Source organism: Corylus avellana, unplaced genomic scaffold, assembly GCF_965113065.1.
Source record: "Corylus avellana unplaced genomic scaffold, dhCorAvel1.hap1.2 HAP1_SCAFFOLD_23, whole genome shotgun sequence".
Classification (NCBI taxonomy): Eukaryota; Viridiplantae; Streptophyta; class Magnoliopsida; order Fagales; family Betulaceae; genus Corylus; species Corylus avellana.
In genome coordinates, this window is record NW_028290478.1 from 65001 (window position 1) to 80799 (window position 15799).

The following is a 15799-nucleotide window of genomic DNA, read 5'->3' on the forward strand; positions in this document are numbered from 1 at the left end:
ATTAACAAAAAAAAAACTTCAACCCTGTCCCTCTTCAACTTGGCATGCTTCCATCAGCGCTGAAAAGACAGCATTGAACGAGAAGAGAACTAAGGCAAGGCGGGTGATGTGCCGAGGGCTCAGAGAGAGTAGAATTTCCTTCACGCTGAGTGTGAACTTCCGATTTCAGGCTGCTGCTATACGAGGAAGATTGCTTATGACATCAATCAGCTAGGTCCGTCTGTCGAATAGTTTTTCAATGCATGCGATGTTTCGAGTAGGAGTAGAGTGAAGGGTCTCGCTTTCAAGTTTATCGGCTGGCAATATGTCGGCAGGTTTAGAATCGGACCCTCGCACCGAGAGAAAACCAGAGCTCTTTCAAAAAGACAGAGACAGAGCAAAAAATGAGTCATTTGCGATTGGTCTCGCTGGGAGGAAAAGTCACTTGCTTCCAAAGATAGGGGGCGCAAGGAAAAAGTTGTTTCATCAGGATCCGGTCCCTTCCACCGATGGTGGAGTAAGCTTCCTCTGTCCTCTCTCTTCCAGTCGATCTTCCACTTGTGCTTCCCTCTTAGGTCGAAAGCAAGCTACTGCTTTCCTCACCACTGAGTACTCCGAACTGGTCCCCTGCAAAGCCTTATACTGGGCTTGTTCCCTGTTTTTATTGATACCACTTTTTGAATAAATCCCCCACTTCTCTAGCTATCCTTCTGCTTTCTCTTGTGCTGGCCAGCCTTCTGAAGCTCTTTTTGAACTACCATCAACCATTGCCTGCTGTGAAAGATCAAGAAATGGCTTTACCGGTGGGTGCTCCCTGTCCAACTGGTACTTTCCTTATGACTCCGCAACTTATTAGGAGTTCAGTCCCTTCCAATATGAGTGTCAGACTTGCATCACATTACCTCCTGTGCTAAAAAAAAAGCAGCTAACTGAGAATGCTAGCTGATCTACGACCACCCTTGCTTGTTTGGCGTAATCCCTTAATCGATTTTTTTGTAAAAGAGATCCCCCTTCCCTTTCCAAAGATTGGCTTTGAAGTTAAAGAGTGGATTTCCATTGTTTTGGAAAGGTATTATTATCGCTTAGCGCTTGTGCTAAGGAAGTGGAAGCAAGGTTTTTTATTCCTAAGAGTGAATGAGTGATATTAGCTCTTCTAGTAGCTCCTCTGATAGTAGCAGTAGCTCTTTTGAGATAGCCTCTCTATGGCAATTTGTCTTTAGTAAAAAGCCTGAAAATCCATTTTGTTAAAAAGAGCGGATAGGCGTACGGAGGTGAAGCGGCTTACCTTCCTTTCATTCCAATATGGCCTGCGACTTCATCTGAATCAGAATCTGGATCTTCCTCAGCACTTGGGATCGGCCACTCATCTGGAGTATGTCACCTGGTCTGGCCTGGCTGATGAAAGATCTCGTTTTTATGACCATCTTTCTTAAGCCAAAAGAGGAGCTTAGCTCTCATAGGGCTCGGCTACTATAGCTCGAGGCTGTATTTCGTCCATCATAGAATAGAAATCTATAAATAGAGGAGTCGGCGGACAAACGCCTTACGTGATAAGGGCTTTAGGTCCAATTTCTGCTGTTTAGCTCAATGCGCTATCCAGATCTCGAATCATTGGAATTCGCTTTGCTTGCTTTCCGTTCTATTATATAAAAAGTATTCCCCGGTCAAACTGGTCTGGAATCAATCAGTAGTACGTCCCGCGCTTGATTGGCGAAGGAAAACCGGGAATTTTTAATCTGGAATTTCGATATCAACTGCCCGGTCGAAACGATCGATCCTGGTCCAAAGTCTTGATCGATCGAGCTCTCGTTCTCTATCTGGCCGGGTGATAGGTGCTTTGCTTTCTCTTTATCTTTCTTCTTCTATTTTCATTCTTATTTCTGCTTTTCTTTCCCCTCTTCTCTTATCGTCGAATTCTTTTCTTTTTGAATTTTCAAAAAAAGATAAATTTTCATCATCATGTACAGCAATTCCACCAGAGAGAATTCAACCATAAATAAAGGAAAAAAGCAATTCGCCGAAGCAAAGACTTACTAATCAAAGTTGTTTGCATTGCACTGGATGTAATTTTCTTGTTGAGTTTGAACTTCCGGAACTCTTGAACTAAAGGAAGGAAAGCGTACTTCGCTAGCCAGGCTAATAGGCCAAACCAACCCAGGGCAGGCAACTCAATTTACAGGATGGTATCCGTAAACGGATGGAACAGCAGGAGTGATTCGGGGAAGGTGGGGTGGAGGGCTTTTGGGTATGCGTTATAACATAGGCGGCGACTACGTTTTTCCGTTGGTTGATGCTGCATATCGCACGCTTGTTATCTTTGTTTATATAGTTATAACACTAAGTGCCTATCAATTAGTTCCAAGAAAGCGTCCGTTCGCGTCAAGAATAGAGGTTTTTGATGTAGTTGCTCGCGGAGCTTTCGCCAGTGATCCCTGGCGGAACAACCCCGGCGTTAGCAGCCGGAGGGAAACCCCCAGCAAGTTCCGCCGCAGGAGGTTGGGGCTCACGAGCGGGTAGGGGTGGGGTTTGGTTCACACTACTCATTTCCGAGCTGGATGCGCCGGAAGGGACCATTCTGTTTTGGAGGCTTTCCCAATCTAGTAAATGAGTTATGCCTCTTGCTTTCAGCATGTCCGCGCATCGGCCCTACGGAGAAGACCATGCAGAGGAGGAGATTTGTGCTCGAACTCTATATTCTGAATTTGAATATTGATAGGGATCCAATATGAGTTCTGTCCTTCATATAGAGACTTAGAATATAATGACTTCTCTCCGTAATGGACTTCCTTTCATTCATTCAAGAGCACCTCTCGAGATAGGATAGATGATTTGAGAAAGATTTCATGGATATGCTTCATAATCTGCACTGTCCCCGTTCAGGGGGTTTCAGGGGGAATTAGGGGGTACGGGGGGAGGAGAGAAAGAACGCATGCATGGAGATTCTGTCTGTCGGAGGTTCGAGAATCTATTCTATGAAAGGACATCTAAGGCTAAGGAAGAATTTAAGGAAGTCCATTACTGAGAGAAGTGGTGATCTCGTCTTGCTTGCTGGGAGAGAGGAAGCTTCCGGACCACCTTTTCCAGCCAGATAGCGAGCGATCACTCAGCAATGAACACTAACTGAAAGCGGCCGGGAATGAGTACCTATCCCTTACGGGAATCGAACCCGTGTCTTCGACATGAAAAGACGATGTCCTAACCACTGGACGAAAGGGACCAAAAAGCCATTCTTCATATACCTCAGCTCCGAGAATAGAAGTGGTTCGTTTTGTTTCTATACGCAATTCAAGATTTCGTTTGTGTTCATGTTGGCGATTTCTGATGTGAATTCGGCGGGTCGTCCCCCCTTCCTACGGGTTCCCCCACCGACCCAGTGACACACCAACCACGCCCCCTCCCTTTCTCCGATCAAAAAGCCCCCTGACCCCTTTCTTTGTCTTTCATCCCCCCTGAACAGAATAAGTAAGGCCTCGTTCTTTCTAATTAAAAAAAAAATAGGGGGCGGAGCGCCCGTTTGAAGTGGCGAAGGCCTATGCTAAAGTAAGAAAGAAAGTACGTTAAGGTTACGAAGTAAGGTCAGCTGGTTAAGGAATTATTATCGCTTAGCGCTTGTGCTAAGGAAAGCTCAGGTTATAAAATCGCTTAGCCGTTAATTAATTAAGTAGTAGTGAGGCGTCGGTACGGAGTTGCGTCGTAGATATAGACTAGGCTAAGGGACGGACTTCATTTCTTCTATTCTCTTTACTTACACCTTAAACTTCCGCTGAGTCTAACGAGGCTCAGGTGCGGAGCCTTCCACTGTGGACCGAGACTACGCAAAGGTAGAACACCATAGAAACTTCGCTGACTTTATCATAAACCTTGATTTCGCTACGCTCAATAATAACCCGGAATAGCGGAAATCGGTTCGTGTTCCGCTTCCAAAGTCAGTCGTCTTTGCCCAAGTGTGAACTGCAGACGACTCTCCAGTGGTTCCATTCCTTCTTACTTAACTTCTGGGTCAACCCAACCCGAATGGGAAGAAGAGGGTCAGCCAAACAGCGGGCAGCTCCACTTTGTACATTTGCTGAGGCAGACCAATCAGGCATTTTAGAAAAGGGAAGGGAGCTTATCACCGAAGGAGGCAGTAGGGATGAAGGAGGCAGGAAGCTACCGCTTCTAGAATGCAAGCTTATCCTTGACTTTTTTTTTAGAGCGTACCGCTATTGAAATAATAAAAAAAGATTTATGGATGAAGTAATCGGAGTGACAAATGATTACGGTTGCGGAAACCGGAGAAAGTCGGGAACCGTCGGTTACCTTTTGAATCAAAGTAGCGACGAGCCGAGTACTACGACTACAGGGGGGGAGCAAAGCTTCGTAGACAGCTTCGCTTCCTCGTCGCTTCTTTCTGGCGACTAGCTTCTCAAGTAGGTGGCTTGGTAAGCACTTCAGCATCGGTAAAATCCCTAAAAATAATCGGCCGGAATGGTGGGGAAGGAGGCCCTCCCTACTTCAATGGAAAGGGGGGAATCGCCGTTTCACAGCCGATCCTCTACAACTACCTTTCGCCCAACATGATCACGAACGAAGACAGAGAATTGCGTAGATAGAAGGACGAAACGAACCAACCCACTTGTCCTGATCGGAACGATTGAAGAAAGAAAGAGAATGGTGGCCCCTTTCGCCCAGGGGGCATCGCCGGAGAACAATGTCGGGGACAGGGTGAGAACCTTCCGTTGGTTACGCCCTTTAAGTGTTGGTTCTTCCATATTTAGATATGGAGATAGATCCAGATAGAGATCCATATCTTTCTATCGATAGATAGATAGATATATTGAGAAACGGATATTGATCTGCTTTCAAGATCTATGAGCAAGAGAGATCCCTAAATATCCATTTGAAAAAAAAGATGAATAGATGGAGCCATCTGAAGGAAGGGCGCCTTAGCCAGCAAGAAAACGCCCTATTTTTATTAGTAAAGGCGTTAGCAACGGCTTTCGCGCTAGCGCGCTGTTGCTTGCATTAATTAGTCTAAAGCAGCGCAACAGCTCAATCCCTTGCTTTGTTCTATAGTAAGGGGCCTTTTCTTGCTCGTTAGCGCCCCCTTACCCCTATTATATTAGTTTAGTCATAAAGGAACTCAAGCACTCCTTAGCACAAGTGCTAAGCGATAATAATACCTTTCCCTATGGTCAAGCTGTTTCACTCCTTAGCACAAGCGCTAAGCGATAATAATTCCTTTTGACAACCTTACTAATAGAAAGGGGAAAGATGCGCTCAAGCATGCGAAGAAAGCTCTTCGAGCTTCCCTTATATTATAGAAAGGTTTGTAGAAAGGGGCTTCTTCAAATATCCCATAAATAAAAGTAGGGGCTTCAAAGCTTGTAGTTTAGGGGTGCGCAGGTTTGGAACCCTATACAAGGGGCTAGCGCGCAATGGCTTTCTCTGATAGGGGCTCGCTTCTTCAAGCGTAGCTTGCTGCTTTTCATTTTGATAGGAGTAGGTGCTTGCTGCTCGTCAAAGCCGTAGCTTGCTGCTCGCTTGCTGTCTACTAAACGAGCCTTCACTGCCCGCCCGGCCCCTATCTTTAATCTTAAGTTAAGTAAAATGAAGTCAAATCAATGAAGTGAACAGCCCAACCTCTTTGTTTGAAGCTTTGCCAGGAAGCTTCTACTTGTTGAAGCTTTGCTTCCCCTAATTCCAAAACACAACAATAGACTTGCAACTATAGTATAGGAAAAAGCTTCTCTTTGATAGCGGTCATAGGGGGGTTCGGAAAGGATCTGATCGTAGATAGAGACTTAAACCTGTGCGGGGGTAGGGGCGGATGTAGCCAAGTGGATCAAGGCAGTGGATTGTGAATCCACCACGCGCGGGTTCAATCCCCGTCGTTCGCCCATCAATAAATGGACCATTTGTTACGGAGACACAAGACAAACCTAGAAAGAATTTTTTCTGCAAGTTATCTCGAGGCTTTCAAACGCATCCAAGCAATTGGTATCCGATTGAAAGATAGAAAGCATAGATTCGCGTCGCCTACTTGCTGAAAAAATTGAATGGCTGATCATTCATTGTATGAAGTTTTTAAGACCTCACTAATCAGCCTTACACTTTTTAGTTCATAATGAATGAAGTGAACCCCCGGATGAAACAAGCAACGGCTTTCTAAAGCTCAATCCCTTGCTTGTTCTAGCCTTACCAAATTATTTTATTACCCACCTCTGCTTGCTCTACTGCTGCTAGCTCTCTTGCTTAGCCTTCCGCTGCTCTAGTTGAACCACCCAAGACCTGCTTGTCTTACTAGTCTGGTTGAGCTAACCGAAACCTGTCCTCTTAGCTTCCTGCTTTGACCGCACTAGACCTTCCTATCGCTTAGTTTGCTACTCTGGCTGACAGCTTCTGGCTACTTACCTCTTGTTCACCGCTGACTACAGTTTACTGCTTTCTGGTCAACTCAAACAGGTATGATTAGCCGTATTTACTAACTCTAGTTACTGGGATATTTATAGTTACTGGGATATTTATATCCTAGAAAAAGGGTGTTCTCAGCTTACGTTTCTTACCGGACTACTTTACTGCTGAAAATCAGGACTAGCCGCCTATGCTCTTTCCTGCCTTGCTTCCCATATAGCTAACGACTATGCCTTATGGTACCGCGGCTTACCTTACTGCTTTGGTTGAACTACCTCCGGACACTGCTGCTTCCCGATCTCTTGCTGGCTACCGCTTAACACATGCTGCTTGCCTTGCCCGGGAGCTCCAGCTTCCGCTTGGAGGCTCTTTCTTCAAGAATCTGGTCTATATATGAGTAGATCTCAGATCTTATATTCTAAACTGGGGAGGCTTCGTTAACACGGGCCTGGACCTCGGGGGCGTCACGAGTGAAAATCCCAAACAGCAGATCTTGGACCTGAACTTCTCTTTCGTGGAAATCCAAACGTTTAGCGGCATCTTCCAGCTCCTGGAGATAACTTTCTTCTCCCTGAGAGGACGCTAAATCAAAATTTGATTTCACCTCTTGTAAATATTCCCCGCGATGAAACTGTGGAAGCGGTAAGTAAGCTTCTCCTTCTTCAAGGCGAATGATCCTCTCATATAAAGCGTTCTCCCTATCCGCATTTTGCGCCCTATACGGAGGAACCGCCTCGGCGGGATTCTCTGGATTCGGATCGGCCTCGGAGTCAGCATCTTCATCATTTGATGAATCTGGGTTCGGGTTCTCAGAGGCATTCGAGGAATCTATGGAATCCGTATCAGTAGAACTCGCGGAGTCTTCTCCCAGGGGATCTTCGCCGGGAGCGGGGGCACTGATTCGGTACTCTGAAAGAAAGCCATTCCAAGATTTCTTCAAAAAAAAGTCAACGAGTATTCTAAAATAGTCAGAAATCAAAAAAAAGATGGTTTCGACGAAACAAAACAGATTATCGGAATTCGAAAACAAAAAGGAAAGGACAGTTTCGTGCATTCTGCAAGATATCCTAATAGCGCTGCTCCCCAACCAATAGAGAGACTTGTTCTTGCCCGAACCCGAGCGGAGCCGGTTGGGTTGGTCCAACCGAGAAAGGCATGGGAGAATTGATTCCAAGGAGAATGGAATCCAACTTTTCGATAGAGTACGGCAGATTTGAGTTCACCAAAAAAATCTCGATGAAAAAAATCAAACTACAAGCAACTTCAACCCGGCCGCTTTCTTTGAACTAATTAATACATCTTTTTTACCTTATTTTATTATATAGATTTCTTTGACCTTTTCTATATATATCGTCGTTGGTCCTTCGCAAGTGCGCTCCACGAGCACTGTACATCTTTCTTAGATGAAAACACGCCCTACATGCTTAGATGATAACACGCAGTGCCTCAACTAATAAGCTGTGAATAAAAGCAGGTGTGCTCTTATAAAAAACTTTCCATGAAGAAAGATTCCATTCCAAGTTTTTTACATGGTATCAGAGCAATAGATCCTTAGCTCTGAGAAACCCTAGCACTGGCGTGTGGATCGTGGAGCATATGCATCACACGTAAGATCCGCCTTGCAGTTTTTTCTTTCTCCTCTTACATTACTGTTTTCTTTTTTGCCCTAAAACATCGCTTTTCTTCCTCCCTCTTTACGGGTCGTTTTTTGCCTCCGGCTCTCTATTTTACATTAAGTCAGTGTTTTGAATCTCAAAAACAGAATGATTGGCGGGACGCCACAACTGTTTTTACAGCAGCGTTTTTTTCTTGTTATCAGTAGTCCTGCGTTATTTTCCCTCTCTTTCTCACCACACGGAACTCTTTTCCTTTTGTTTCTGCTTGCAAATCCTAACTTTGCCCAGTTATTCTATGGGTTAACAGCATATACACTTGCTGTTATATTGACTTCTTCTCGATTAGCAGCACCTATTTCTCCGCTATATCAAGCACGTTTTGAAGGTTTTCCTCTCATTAACAGCAGCAAACAATCACGTTTTGACTGCTTTCCGCTCGTTAACAGCACCCTCTTTTGCTTTCCTCTTCTTTGCTTGCTCTTGGTGCTGTGTCTTCCTTTGTTCTTATACTCCTTTTTCGTCTTGTTTGTTCGCATGCACACCTGTTGTTTGTTCTATTAACAGCATACATACGAAGCGGTTTTTTTTCTGTTCGTTCTTGGTAGTTCTAGTGTTTTGCTCCATTACATCTCATGGCAGCAGAGGGTACTTCACAAACATCATGTTTCGCTCAAAATCCCTCTCTAATCACCGCAAATTCAGTGTTCGGTTTCTCGCCAAATGACAACCTAGGCCTGCAAATTCTTCCTCATCGCTTAAATGGAAACCATTTTTTGCAATGGTCTCAGGCAGTTCAGTTGTTCCTGGGAGGAAAGAAGAAAACGTTTCAGAGAGGGTCAATTTTGGAACGCGCTCAAACACTGATGAAAGGTGATTGGAAAGCTAACAACGATCTTGTTAGCTCTTGGCTGTGAAATTCCACCATGGAGTCTGACGTTAACGCCAGCCTATTTTGGATGAAGTCTGCACGTTTCATTTGGGAACATGTCAATCGATTGTATTCCCGCGGCTTTGCTTCTAGGATCTATCAAATCAAGCAGTAGATATCCTCAGCCAGACAGGGAGACTGGAGCATAAATGCCTTCTATAATTAACAGATGTCGTATTGGGCCGAGCTTGAATCATACCAACCACTTCCACTATGCACATGTGGCGCACATGACACGCTTGCCACTCAAATGGAACAAGACAAACCTTGGCTGGCATGATAGATTGCCGGAATACGAGCTGATCAAAGTCCAGATCCTTGCAAATGAGCACTTGAGCAGAAGAGACAACGTCCTTCCAGTTCTACTCAATGAGGAAGCAAGACAGCTTGCGATGAATAACCCCATGCTCTCATTTAAGCCTCAGCCCTTTTGGCTAGAGGCCATTGATCCTTTACCAATCATACAACTCAGAGTGGAAGAGGAAGGAATGGGGGCTTAAACCGGCCCATTTGCTCTCATTGTGGGAAGCCAAATCATACCGTGGATCGATGTTGGGAACTTAACGGCAAACCAGATGATCTTCCCGGAAAGGCAAAGTGACTTAAGCCCGCATACGCAGCTGTAGAAAAGCCAACTATTCCACCTGAGGTTTTTGATAAGAAGCAAGCATCGTCTACTTTATCAAAAGTGCCGAACGAGATTCTCGAAGAATTCGCTCAATTCTACCTTAGCAAAAGATCAAGATCCGATGTCTCTTCTTCTCAAGAGAAAGAGACCCACTCTGCCAATGCCGCAGGTATCTTCACACCTAAGTCAAGTAAGAACCTCCCTTAGGTTGTTGACTCGGGAGCTTCGAACCGCCGGGTCAACTGACGACTTCTCTTATCTTTCAAACGATGTCGGTAATGTTTCAATTGCCCTTGCTAATGGTGAAACTCTTCCTATTCAAGGAATTATTATCGCTTAGCGCTTGTGCTAAGGAAGAGTTGAAGAAATTTAACAAGGAATTCTTCTCTAACCTTCCAAGCCGTGTGGTCCAAGCTAAAGAGAAGATGGAAAATGTTCAGAGGCTGATTCAGCTTTCTCCTTTGAATGTAAATCTTCACCATGAGGAATCGGTTGCGGTTAAGGAGTACGGAGATTTTAGTAGGGCGGAAGAAAGTTTTCTCAAGCAAAAATCCCGAGATATTAGTGGCTTGGGCTTAACTTCCTCTCTTTGCGAGAGAGGGTCTTGCTCTTCCGAGACCGGTCCAGGCGGGAAACCAACCAAAGTTCTAAGTCAACGTCGGCACCGCCGTCCCCCAGCCCAGCCGCTTGCTCTGGCTCATCAGCAGCATAGGTTATCTGGGGAACGAAGGGAATCCCAAAAATCCAAGCAAAGAGAATACAGATTCCCACCTAGATAGTGAAAATGTTGAGGTCAAGACGAAGGTTCACGATCTGTGGATGATTGAACCACATTGTGAACTTGCTCACTTCAGTCTCTCTTTTCTTCTTCATTCTCAACAGGAATGCATCAACAAAACTGCCCTTTAAAAGGGTCCTGGCATTTTTTTTGATGAGTTTTCTCCTCTTCCTGTTCTATTCATCTGCAACGGTTTTGCGCTAGCGCGCCTTCCGTAGCGCGCTAGCGCGCGTACTCCCTCCCACTTCCAGACGAGTCAGATTTTTTCCGAAATTGTTGTAAAGTGAAAATGGAGAACTTCTTAGAACTATTTAAACACGACGTTTCCTAGGGAGTCGGCATCCATTATGTGGAAGTTGGGTCACATCGTGGATGTACATAATTGGAGATTGATCTCCTCGCTTACACTCAGCAAAGGTATAAGCTTCTCTCCAGCTCAAGATCGCTGCTTTCTTTTTCCTTAAAAAAAAAGTAGCACCTTTCACTTTCATTACAACCGACTTCATCCCCAGATTTCTGGCGGATCGCCCGACATGTTCTGCAGTTGCTTCAGCAGCATACCGAGAAAGACGAGACCGCCCTTTGATTTCCTCCAAACAACCCGCGGAAGCCCCAGTTTTTTTATTCCCCCTAGCATCTGTAACGGTTACAAAGGTATTATTTCGGTGGTAAATGGACAAAATCTTTGTTTTTCCGCTCCAATTGCTCATCTTCCTCCGAGATGCTCTGTACGAAGTTCATGGATTTTAAACTCCTGCCCGCAATAACTTGTTGCTCTACGCGCTCGGCCGTCGTGTCGTTTTTTCCATTTCGTTAAAGAATGAGAAAGCACTTGCTCTTCGTAGCGCTCTCACTCATCAGTCGCTTCTGACATTCATTCAATTTTGCTTTTCCTTAGCACAAGCGCTAAGCGATAATAATACCTTGCCATATTTATTGGGGGCGTAGATATTGAGTCTAGTCCATCCATATTGCTTTTTTGAAATGAAAGAGCTCTTTCTGAGCAGGGTTAGAATGAAGGAGATGATCGAGTTTTTGAGTTTCGATGGGGTTCTTTCTCCTGTAAAGTCGAACCTAGTTAGGAGTTAGTCTTTCCTAACCCAAAACGTTGATGGATCTTTCTATTTCTAGGCTGAGCTTACAGCCATATAGTTCGCTCCAAGGGAAAAATGGAGTGGAGACTTCCTTAGCACAAGCGCTAAGCGATAATAATTCCTTTCCCATATCGTCTTTCATCCATTGGGATGATATCTTTCTTTGTTGGAGCTAGAACTCTCCCGATTCATTACTGGGACTGCATTTGTATACTTTCACTTTCTATTTCTATAATATATATATAATTGGGCTAAGCAGTCTGATTGGAACTTGTTGATTCTGTCCTTGAGTGATGGTGAAGTCTTGCTAAGAGTGATTTGCTTTTCACGTGCGCTTTGGTTGTCCGTTGTCTAGGAGATGGAAGATATGGAAGCGATCATGCCAGCTCTAGCGCACCTAATACCATATGAGCTACATTGTGGAGTATGGTCAGTACATAGATGGGTGGAGCCAGCTTTGCATACTCTATTTTAGGAAAAAAAGCAGTAGCCCAATTATATATATATTAGTGTCCTAAAACTTTTCAGGTATAAACAGTTAAGTTGAGGGTCTTTGGTGCCCACCGGATTCATGGCCTGTCAATATCTCAAAGTGTGTAAACCTTGTGACACGTTTAGTGTTTATTGGTTTGGGTAGTAAATCAAGGTATGATCTAGAAAATTATTTATTTTCGGTATTATGATAGTATTACGGAGGATGAAGAATGAGTTTTCTGGACTCAGATTTGAGTTTACCCCGTTGTTGATTGGTGCGGTGATCTTGATAACTGCGTATCTACTTCAGGTTTCGTGTTCTTGCGAGTGGGAGGTGTGGCATCCTAGTCTAGTCGATGCCTTGCACTCTCTACCATGGGAGTCGAGTGCTTTGTGCGTTATGCCTGAAAAATGGCCATAATTCATACGCCCTATCTATAGTAACTTTTTGCTCTTTTGGTATATCTATTGCTATAGTGGATAAAAGGACAGAAGAATTGTAATATTACGCATCATATAAGGTATACTGCTATGCTAAACTATGCGCAAGTAAACTATTTATAGTAACATCGTATGTTATGCTAGACTACGAAAGCGATAAACTCTCTAAGGAAAAGAAAGAGGAAAGGGGAGCGGTCGAGTGCTCATCGAAAGAAAGATGAGTTGGTCGAGTTGATTCCCTCTCCTTTCCCCCACCCGAGTTCTTAAAAAACTCCCTTAATAACGAGTCTATAGAACGGAATGGAGCGCTTAAGATTTGAGTCCTAAAAGGTTGGTTCGAAGGCCGGCCCTGAAAAACCAGTGATCTATCCCGCCAGTCTATCTATACGAACCGACTGTCTTATTTCGGAACAGGCGGATGGTGCGTGCAGAGAAGCAGGGCGGAGCGTTCATTAGATATGACACAAATGTTGGAAAATCCGGAGTCCAAAAGAGTTCGCAGCGGATCAAGGCAAGGCGATAATCCCTACGCTACGTCTCGGCTAGCCTAAGGTGGAAGGAACGTTTTTTTTCCGCGGGGAAGCCAGCCCACTCTAGTATAGTATATCACTTTACTGACTCGGGTCAGGAGAGAGTTCAGTCAACTGAAGTAGTGGCAGAGCCAATAGAGAGCCTTGCCTTGAATGGAAGAAGAGGCGGGCTAAATTAAATAGCTTTTTCAGCTTCCAATCGACTATCCTAGACTATATTTATACAGTACCTCTTGATTGTATTAGTAGTGCTATCTAGGTGAGTACCCATAGACCTATCAATATACTGTATCAGCAGTGGGGGGCTTTTGGGAAAAAAACTGGCTAACCTTTGATCTAAGAACCACTATCAATGCAATCTTTCATATAGAAAGTCGCGGCAAAGCAAATCAATCTTACTAGACTAGCAATTGGTATTGCTATTGGTAACACTAGGCCAGCCAGTGCCAAGAAGCAGAGAAAACAAGAATATTTGCCCTGCCCCCTATCCTTTAAATTTTCCTATTGAATCAAGATTGTTTCTTCTCTTCTTAAACGAGTCAGGTATAACGAACTTGTCTCCACATTGGATCAAGAGCAGGACCACCTCTGCTAGTTCAGCTTTAGTATCATCTGGTTTAAATGGTATGCCTTATTCAAAGGAGGCATCTGTGCCAACAATAGAAAGACCACTTTCTCGAGTGGACCGAGAGGCTGTCATAGCAATGGAGATGGGCGGCACTTTATGAAGCACACTATAACAGTATAGACGGTGGCTAATGGGAGTTGGGATTGATTGCTAGCGAACAGGGACGACTTCGAGGGGATAGTTTCGAAGTGGAAGGACAGAGAGACTAGCGGACCTAAGACCAGACCCGCTGACTCAGACGAGCCTGACAAGACAGGGAAAACAAAAGGTATTATTATCGCTTAGCGCTTGTGCTAAGCGATAATAATACCTTTCAATCTCTCTCTTCCCTTTCCTTTAACACTATACTTGTTGTGTAATAGGATCTTTCCGAAGGTGGAGTTAAGGCAGCAAGCATAGGTGCTTCGGTTTCCGGTAGCAAGTAATCAGGTATGTGTAAAGCAAATCCGTCCTGGTAGGCGCAGGAGATCAAGCAAAGCATGACGGTCTTCAGTCTAGCATTCTTGTAGTTCAAGAGTGAATAAGGAAGTGCAAGGCTAGCTGGCAGCTGTCTGATGAGTTCATCGCTCTCTATGGCCATTTGTCTTTAAGCTTCAGGCCAGTTAAAAAGAGCTGATAGGCGGATGGAAGCAAGAAAACGCCTACTTATAAGTCAGGCGCACTAGCGCACCAAGCAAGAAAACGGCTGGATTGCCTTATTCCTTCTTTCTTCCAGCTAGCTCGTGCAATCAACGATAAATTCCTTCGCCTTAGTAAGCTAGCTTTGTAAGCTAAGCAAGCCTGGTTCTCCGGGCACTACGGTAGGACGTGGATCGATCATGACGAGAATGGACTTCTCTGTAATGTAATAATAGAAGAGTCACAGTCCAGTTCCCCGGGCTATCCCCCTTCTCGACCAGACGAAGGAGATATGAATTCAATTCAGGCGGGTAAGGGCTTGGCTTGACCCTGTGTTCTCTCCTGGTCGGGTCGGAGGCGAAGACTGGCAAAGTTCATCATTCAGTGGTGGGGTGTTCATAGAAAAGAAGGCGTCGCCCAACGAGTGGCAGATTTTGATGGAGTCTCGCTTTGACGCTGGGGAGATCCATAGATTTAGATAGAGTCTCGCTCATAGATAGAGGAAGAGTACGCGCGCTAGCGCGCTACGGCTTACGCAGTTGATCGGATCAGATAACCCTTCGGGCAACCAACCAAACCCGGCACATCAAATTCCGATCAACAACTTGGAGGTATGGCTGAGTGGCTTAAGGCATTGGTTTGCTAAATCGACATACAAGAAGATTGTATCATGGGTTCGAATCCCATTTCCTCCGGCACGGAAGTGGAACGGGCGGGCGAAATTACATGAGAGAAAGAAAGAACCTCTTGGTGGAATTCCCCGGAGGACAGAATAGCACTACTTAGTGACTAGGAGCGGAAAGCCCGTTACGCGTTGTTTTTGTTTTGTTTGACCGGCCTATCTTCTTTCTATAAGCAAGCTCCCTCCGGCCGTCCAGTCCCTGGGCGGCTCTCGGTTCTTGAGCATGTTGGGAGATTAGGCGGCAGCTGAAGGAGCTACTCGAAAGCTTGACGAACAAGCGAAAAAAGCCCTATATATTTTCTTAGTAAAGGGCTTTTCCCTTACTAGTCAAGTGGTAAGGTAGGGCGCTATTCGATGAAGAAAACAGACTTTAGGAAAGTGGTTCAGGTAGCTCAGCTGGTTAGAGCAAAGGACTGAAAATCCTTGTGTCAGTGGTTCGAATCCACTTCTAAGCGGGCGAAGGGTCCAAAGGACAGGTAGCTGGGAGCGAGCCGGATTTTGAAATGAAAGTGAAAGAGGAAGCCAAAAAATGTGAGCGCTCCTGCACTATACGGCTTTTTGGCGTCGCCCTATCTTGCTGGAGGCAGATTTTATAAAAAAAGCGGTTGATTACTCGGATTGGTTCTCGCGTCCCTGTGCCCAAAAGGATGGGCGAGTTCGGTGCAAGTGTTCATCGATCGGGTGGATCTATATGCTCCGGGGGGTGAGACGAGGTGTAGCGCAGTCTGGTCAGCGCATCTGTTTTGGGTACAGAGGGCCATAGGTTCGAATCCTGTCACCTTGATGTGGTATTCTCAGGGGCCGAAGTGCAAAGCCCTGTAGCCTATCCGTAGTCAGGAAGGCAGACGAAAAGCGCACACTTTTTAAAAACTATAATGAAAAACCAACTTATATCTGTCAATGGATTCTTCTGTGATCTACTGTCGCGCATTCTTCTTTGGTTGTTGTTGAAACCATTCGTAGTATCGATTATATCTTTGATATATTATATCACAGTCGGCAAATGGTTT

General features: G+C 44.9%; 2 non-coding genes across 2 annotated transcripts; one reads left to right on the plus strand and one right to left on the minus strand.

Annotated features, from left to right (window-relative positions):
• Nucleotides 1–3124: 3124 nt before the first annotated feature.
• Nucleotides 3125–3196, minus strand: TRNAE-UUC (transfer RNA glutamic acid (anticodon UUC)). The gene has a single exon. It is a non-coding gene; the product is annotated as a tRNA-Glu (tRNA).
• Nucleotides 3197–15498: 12302 nt separating this feature from the next.
• Nucleotides 15499–15573, plus strand: TRNAP-UGG (transfer RNA proline (anticodon UGG)). Its single transcript has one exon. It is a non-coding gene; the product is annotated as a tRNA-Pro (tRNA).
• The last annotated feature ends 226 nt before the right edge of the window (nucleotides 15574–15799 follow it).